Here is an 8,305-nt window from a genome sequence, read left to right on the forward strand (position 1 = left end):
GAACAAACTATTTCAGGAAATAATTTGGATAAAAAACACACTAAGGAGAGGTGATGTGTATCAACATATAGAACCCGCCTGTAGCTTGATATTCTGTAATATGAAAACTCCAGTCTGTATGTCAATTCAGTTTGGGACATTAGCCATTTTTTCCCCAGTCACTCTGTTCCAGAGGGAACCTTGCTCTAGAGACAACACTAGACGATGCAGTCATTATTTATCATCATGACATGCCTCCTGGGACTGTTAACAAATGACCCCCACATGTCTCCTGAAAATCTGTCAAGACCATCAATATATTACAAAGAAGGCACAGACAGTCATTAGGTAATGATACTTCTGCAAAAATATAGTTTAAACAAGGAATTATTAAAGCCTAAGAGCCTATTCATCAGCAAAAAACAGAATAATCCTTAGACGCATTGATACCATAAATGTTTATGCCTTCTTTCATGGGCCTTCAGAGCTTAATAACTCAGACGTGTGTTCATATATAGACATAAACGTGTATACATAGACATTTTTCCTGCTCCAGAGGTCAAAATTACAGTGCACTTTTACTCACTGAAGACAAACTCTATGGGTGAAGGCTGTCAGAACATCAGTGGTACTGATACCATTGCTCTTCCCACGCAGAGGTTTCATGTCTAGTCTCATAGTTTTTATTTTTTCTAGTAGAGAGACCAACCATACTCATTGTTCTCATATTGAAGCCTTTATCAAATTCAAATGCTTCTCATATTGATATAACTAATTTTAGGTCCCCAAAATCCTGGGTTCAGCTATGCCCATGAGAGTCCACAGAAACTCTGGTGTCTCTTTGTATGGCAGATCCCCCATTCACAAACCATGACAGGATTGAAGCTGCCTATGGGACCATGCTCCTGCAGCAAAATGCATTACCTGACAAGATCCTCACAATTTAAGTTTCCAAATTATATTCTAATCAGCAAGTTTCTTCCTGGAAAATTCCTTATTTTTGTTCTGATTCAAAATAAAATACAGATTTTTTCATTAATACAAAATTTCAGCCAGCACTGATACTTTATTGCTGAGGCTTAGGCATTTGAGCAGTAATCTATAAACATGTACAGAAGGAAAAATAAAGGGTAAATAAGCCTATAAAAGAAAGATCAAGTATTACAGTGTCAAAAGCCAGATATGTTTCTGGAAGATTGTTTTGGACTATTAGTTTTTTACTAAACTAATACAGCAGCACTTAATGCATTTGGAAGAACTCAGTTAAAAAAAAAAAAAATCAAGCAATTTTCCTATAAAATTGTAACAGTTTGAACTGCCCAAAATGCATTTTTAAGATATGTGACATTGCTTCCTTGGTATCCTGATTATTTTATATTAATTTTTAACAGAACTAGGGATTCAAGGGACAAACCATCCTTTCACCCTTCCGTGGGAGCTCTCTCTATCTTTCTATCTAACTACTCAAAATTCTACGAAAATTGTCTTATTTACACTCTATGTCTTGCTGCATTTGAATGACTGATTCTCTTATGCATAGAACATTTAATATTTCATTATCAGAGCCTTCAATTTTTCAACATTACTTAAGTTGTTTTATATCTCTAATAATAAAGTTGACAAAGGAAAACATCGAGGTATTTGTAACAGGCAGAAAAACCTACTACATGATTCTTCTTTCTATGCAAAAAAAAGAATTTGAAAAGATGAGCTGAGAATTAGATGAGTTGCTTTGCTAAACAATGCTCTAAAGTTGATGTTTGCATCTAATTTACAATTTCTTCCTCTTATACTTCATGCTGATAGTGCTGTTATGCAGGAGATGATTTTAGTTTTGAGGGATTAAAGTCTGTTCATTGGCAATGATTCTTTGCACAATACAATTTCTCCTGGTTGCATGTTTTGCTATTACCACCTGCCAACGGGAGAAGTAGAGAATTTAAATCTGTTAAATAAAAAGTAATATTCTTGCCCAAGAATAAAGCACAGAGGCCAGAAGTTGGATCAGACATCTACTCATTCATCTTTTAAATGAATGACTTCAATTCACAAAAGTTCTACACAGATGCAAATCTCATTAGCTTTCCAGTGGATATTTGAAAACTGGTCCACTTTATCAATATACCAAATATACAGTCAGCATTTCAGTGTAAAGTACTATCAGAAGTAACACATCTGTTCTTCCTTCCTGAGAGCTTCTTTGGGGATATTAGAGGGAGATACAGACACACACACACATATATATAGTGTGTATATATATGTAATTAATATATACACACTACATATATATATAAAATTTTTTTTTTTTTTTAAACAATGAATATTTTGTTTTCTAAAAGGATTCACCCAAGCACTTAGTATGCAATGTATCACATAAACTCTGAGGAAGTCAGTTTTCCATGTGAGAGAGGGATGTATTGTTCTTTATAGAATCTTGACATTTCAGTGACATCATATGTACTTACATATTCTGACGTTTCATGAATTATGACTGTACTTTGCTATTTAGACAAAGATTCAATATTTGTAATTTTTTACATTTTGTTGGTATTGCTTTGTCTGTTTTTTTTTTCCAGGGCTGCATGATGTTACTCAATGAAAGTGCTCACCACCCTTGCAGCAATGCATGACCAGTGGTGACGAGTAGAAATATAAATTTTCTGAGACTTTTATGCCATCATCTGTTGTAAAGTCAGTTCTAACCAACCCTGATGACATCACCATTTAGAATCCATGCAATTTAAATATTTTTTTGTCAGAGCAGAATTTGTTTACTTCAGCTTAAGAATAGTCAAAGAGAAAGATAAAAAGTATTGTTTTATCTTCAAATATCCAACTCCAAAGCATCCTTTTTGGAACAGTGTTATGCTAACTATAAATTTTATTACAATGAGTTTTCAGCATAGTATTAAAAGTCTTGAAGGGGAGACTGCAAATGCAATGGATTGGTAGCCCACACGGGAAAACGTGTGCGTGTGTGAAAGCTCATGCACACACATCCTGGCTGAATCACCAGTCATGTCACAGATCTCCGTAATAAAGTAATTGCTCTTCTTGACACTTCAGATGAGATTTGGGTTATATTCTGTACAGCCCCAACCGATGTCTCCTGGCAGTTACTTGCACACACACTACATCAATCAGCTGCCCCCATGGAGCAATCGCTGCTGCTGCAAGGCAAGGGCACTATGCACAGTGTGCCCTCCCACAGGAACCCATACCCTAGGACCTTGGGGACATTCATCTGTAAATTTCTTTGGTAATTGGTTCAAATAATTAGTTAAGGCTTAGGAAACAAAAACAACAAAAAAAAAAACCCACTGCACTTCTGCACTACAGCAATTCATCAGAGGTCATGGCCACAGTGTCCGGCAATATCACCACATCTGCCATAGTCTGACAATAGCAGCTGTGAACCTGGATTCCAATTTTCCTGAAGAGAAAATGGCAAAGGAACTCTGGATTACTGGAGACAGTTAATTGTATATGCTTGGACTGTAGGTATTGAACAAATATCCAGAAACAGTACTGCATGAGATTGCGCCTACTCATGATTTAGTATCACAATAGTAGTAGCATGCAAAGTCTGCCCAGGTGACTTTCCCAAAATAAAATAAAACAGATAAGTTAGACCCAGGAATGTATTTAGTGAAGCCCATCATGATCACATTATGTTGTCAGATGAAGGCTATACTGATTGTCCTGTAAGGTAATACTATTATGCTTACAGCATCTGTTATTCAAATAGCTCAGGAGACTAAGAAAATAAAAAATTCAAGCAAAACACCATCCTTACCAACGTTAAATCCCAGACCAGTTTGTCTGTTGCATGGTCACTGCAAATATCTCCTGCAACATCAGAGGTGTTCTTCAATGCTTTATAGATATAAAAACTATGGAGGTGCGTGGATGTGAAACAGTAATGAATCTGCTCACTGCATTTGTTGTTATATTAAACATTTGTACCCTCCTGGCAAATTTCCTTTCCCCCAGCTATTAAGAAATAACTCAGTCACCCCAGGCTATTTTTATTATCTATTTACTATACTAAGTGTCTAGAGGAAATAGCAACTCCAAATACACTGGTACATGTAACTCTGAAACGTACTCTTGTTCACACCATGAGAAAATTGCTTTTCAAAATCTGATTTGCAGTGATGATTAACATACACATCTTGAAGTCTCTCTGTAGTGAATGGGTAAGAATATCCGCATTTTCAAAATAAGTAAGGCAGTTTGCTATTTAAAGCTCACAATTTGAGAGCCTGGGAATGAATTCAGAAATTTTGGGGTTTTTGACATTGGGTCCAAGCCATTAAGCAATACATCTGATTTTAAATAAATTACTAGATACATGCTTAAAGTCTACTATGTGAGTGCACTAAAACCAGGGAGGCGTGTCTGAGAATAAGATTTTCCCAGGCACTTGTTAGAGACTGAATTCAGGGTAGGTTTCTCAACGCACTGTTAACAGCTTGCTATCTAAGGATGATCATATGGTAAAACTCAAAAGCCTGAGCATGTAACTTCTGTATTTCACTCCCTAAAGTAGTATGACAAAGTACCTTTAAAAGTCTAGTATTAATTTAATGTACTTAAAAATACCAATGAAGACACCTAGTGGAGAGCAGGGTCAGAAATTTATACCCAGATAGGCACATTTTCACATTGCAAAAAAAGTTGTGGTGTGGGGTGTTTTTGTTTGTTTGTTTGTTTTGGTGGTGGTGGTGGTTGTTTTTCTCCCATATTAGTACTCTATTACACAATATGCATTTAAAGCCATCACTTGACACATCAATGGAAACATGCATAGTGATGCAGTTTTGGAGCTGCTTCATTAACAGCAGATGTGATCCTGGGACAGAGTCCACAGCTGTTGTTTTTAATCAAGAACAACTCTTGGCAATGCTTTTTTAATACAGAAATCTGAACAGAGTATCTCACATAAACACCTCTATGTCTAACACACATTTATCTGATTCTATCAATGTTTATGTTAATATAATAACAGTGATATTAATTGCTGTGTTGGTACCATCCCTTACCATGGATTTATAGTGACCTTGCACAGGTCTGGGTATAGGAACAATCCAAACCTGCTGAATTCAGAGGCAGCCAAGGGTCACAGTTTCAGCAAGATAAAAGGTAATGCTGACTCATAGGGTATTAGAGTATTACATCAGTCTCTTACAGACTCATTTTGAAATTGGTAATTGTATAATTCAAACATTTCTGCCTGAAAGCAAGCATGTGCTTTGGCAATCAATTTTTACTATCTTTCTACAAAAGCTTGCCTTCCACCTGGGGCCTTTAACCCATCACTCACTTCCCTGCGTGCTCAGCCTCTTGCTGCTGTTTCAGAGGCACAGGCTCACCATCCACATTCCTGCATCCTCAGGTACTGGGAGAAGGGGCTGATGCCCTTGCACGGCCACTCGCTGCCACCTTTGAAAGACTGTGGAGACCCGGAGAGGTCTAAAACCACTGGAGAGAGGTAAATGTTGCCTTCACCTTCAGAAAAGGTCAAAAGACAAATCCAGGAGCTAAATACCAGTTCAGCCTCATTGGGAAAAATCACAAAGCAAATCTTCCTGGATGATGCTCCTGGGAAGAAGGAGAGGGTGGACTAGAAGCAGTTGGAGCAGATTTATGAAAGAGATGTAGTGACCACTGTGACTGGATCAAAGGAGAGCAGTAGATATCAATTATCTCCACTTTAGCTTGACTTTTGAAACCATCTCCCCCAATATTTTTGTATCTAAGCAAGAATATTATGTTCTTGATAGGTGGACAGATAAATCAGTTTAAAAACCTGACTAGATAATTTGGCTCAGAGGGTAGTAGTTAGCAGGCACTACTCTGAGGGCAGGTGTCTGCCCTAGCATCTGTCCTGTTTAAAATTGTATTAGTGATCATAAGAAGGTGACAGAGTGCACCCTCATCCAGTTTGCAGATGACACCAAGCTGAAGGGACCAACTGATAGCACTCAATGGGAAGGCCACCATTCAAAGCCACCTGGACAGGCTAGAGGGATGTGCCACAGGGATCTATGGAAATTTGACAAGGACAAATGCAAAGCCCTGTACCTGGGAGGGAATAACCGTTGCAACAAGACAACCTGGGTACCATGGGAGTGGGGAGCAGTTCCGCTGGAAAGGGCCTGGGGTGCTGGCAGACAGAGCTGAGCCTGAGTGTGTCCACAGCCTACCTGGGCAGCAAACTTCTGAAGAAGACTATCATCAGTACCATTAACTAGTACCATAACTGGTGTACCATAGGCAGAGAGCAAAGACATTAGGTAGCACAACTGGAGAATAATGGTTTAAAAAAACAAACAAACCAAAAATAATTCAGCTTCAATGTCAAAGTAGGCTATGGTTACCTGGCCATCACAACAAGAGAAGGAGGAGAGAAAACACATTCTGACTTTAGTAAGCCTTTTGTAGCTACACATACACACAAACAGGGGCGGCTCAAGGTCTTTCATTGAATTCAGCTTCTCATCATCGACATTCTGTATTCTCACTGCTACTCAGCTAATACACACTCAGGTCTTTTTCATTGTAAAATCCAAAATAGACATTTGAATATTTCACATGTTCAGAATGAAAGTCATATAATAGATTTATCAACTTGAAACTCTGTTCCAACTGTACTGTTCATCAGGGACAGCTCTGCTCTTTTCTGGAACATTATTTTTACTTCTGTTTGCACTTAAATGCTGTGGCAGTGTGGACAGTGAAGGGCTGGGAGGCAGAAACACACTTTTAGCCACGTTCCCCTCCACAGGGAGGTCTCTTCAGCTCCTCAAGCATCACCTGCACGACCCCCACATGGCTGAGGAGGCTGCTGCCACCAGCACATCCTGCAAGCTCTGGGCACAACCCTTTGCAGGAGCACATGCTGACCCTGGCAGGTTAGTTCAACATACACAAAAGAAAGATAAAAAAGCACCACAATAGAAACTATGGTGCCTCAGACTGAATGGTAAGTAGCAATCAGTTATATCTACAAATATATTGGCAATAATAGTGGTGGTAGGTTTTCTAATTGTTTTTGTTTGTTTGTTTTGGAGGGAAGTTGATGTCTTAAGGGCTGGGGAGGTTCTTTTTGTGTTTTTTAAACAAAGGGCCCTGCATACTCCTTATGTGGGTTTAGCTGGTCTCATCAAGGTTACTAAGTAACCGTGAGTTGTATTTAGCTTCTCTACTGCTCTTTTGAGAAGGAAATGGAATCCCTCCCCTGTTTGAGAAGCCCAGCTTTCAGTTTAAATCGGATTTTTCAAGTATTAGCATATCAAACAGTGTAGTTGTCAGCATGCAACATAAGATTAGCACATTTCATTTTTTCTAAGTCTCAGCTCCCTTCTGTCCTACTACTTTGCATTTTTAGTAAGAACAAACCAAAGACAAGCTCAGTAGCCATCTGCAGGAGCAAGACACCAGGTATGTCTACACAAGAGCTTAGTTTGCTTCCAGAAATCGAAGAATGGCTTAAATCTGCTAGCTCCCTCCATGAACACTGCTGGCCCTCTTAAAGTCTATGAGGCAACACTTCAGTCCTGACCTCTGAGAATATTTACCCAAAAAGCTGGATCCTCTCTTGGTCACAAATCCTTCACAGGGAAGTCAGGCATGTCAGGTCACACAGCATACGGAAAGCAGTGTGGAAATACCAGCTCTGCCCCACCTCTGGACTGGCAGCAAGCAGAAGCACAAGTTTTAGAATTTACATTCTGCAGCAATATTTTGGACTTCCAAGGCTCATTTTAACATTTCTTTGCATATTCGTAGATTTGATGAAAAGTTCACAAATTTAGTGTCAGCATGGAAAGTGAAATAGTTCCACTGATTGAATCAACGTGTTTAAACACATTGAATGTAAAATTTGGTCACCATTTTACAGTGGTTGAATTCAACCACTTAAATGCATCTCCATGCAGACGCCCGCTAACATTACCCAAACCTAAGCTATTTAAGACATACTTAACATTTAAGAAATAATATATATCCCAGTAGTGTATAAGCCTCAAAAACCAATGAAAAATAGTCAGTATATCTTTACCTATTGTGTTTCTAGATACTGCCATCTATTGTGGTAACTCTTGCATCACTCCTCTGACCAAGACCAGAACAACAGCCTTGTGATATGATTGTCAAAGTCAGACAAAGGCAAATTATGTTCATTTCTCAACCTCAACTATATTGCTAGGGCTGCTAGAAGTGTTACTTCCTAAAAACCTCTCAAGAATGCTATACATCATTACCTTTCAGACACCCATAACTGTAGTCAGTGAAATGTTACATTACAGCAATGCTGCAGCTC

This window comes from Nesoenas mayeri (genome assembly GCF_963082525.1).
Source record: "Nesoenas mayeri genome assembly, chromosome: 2".
Taxonomy (NCBI): Eukaryota; Metazoa; Chordata; class Aves; order Columbiformes; family Columbidae; genus Nesoenas; species Nesoenas mayeri.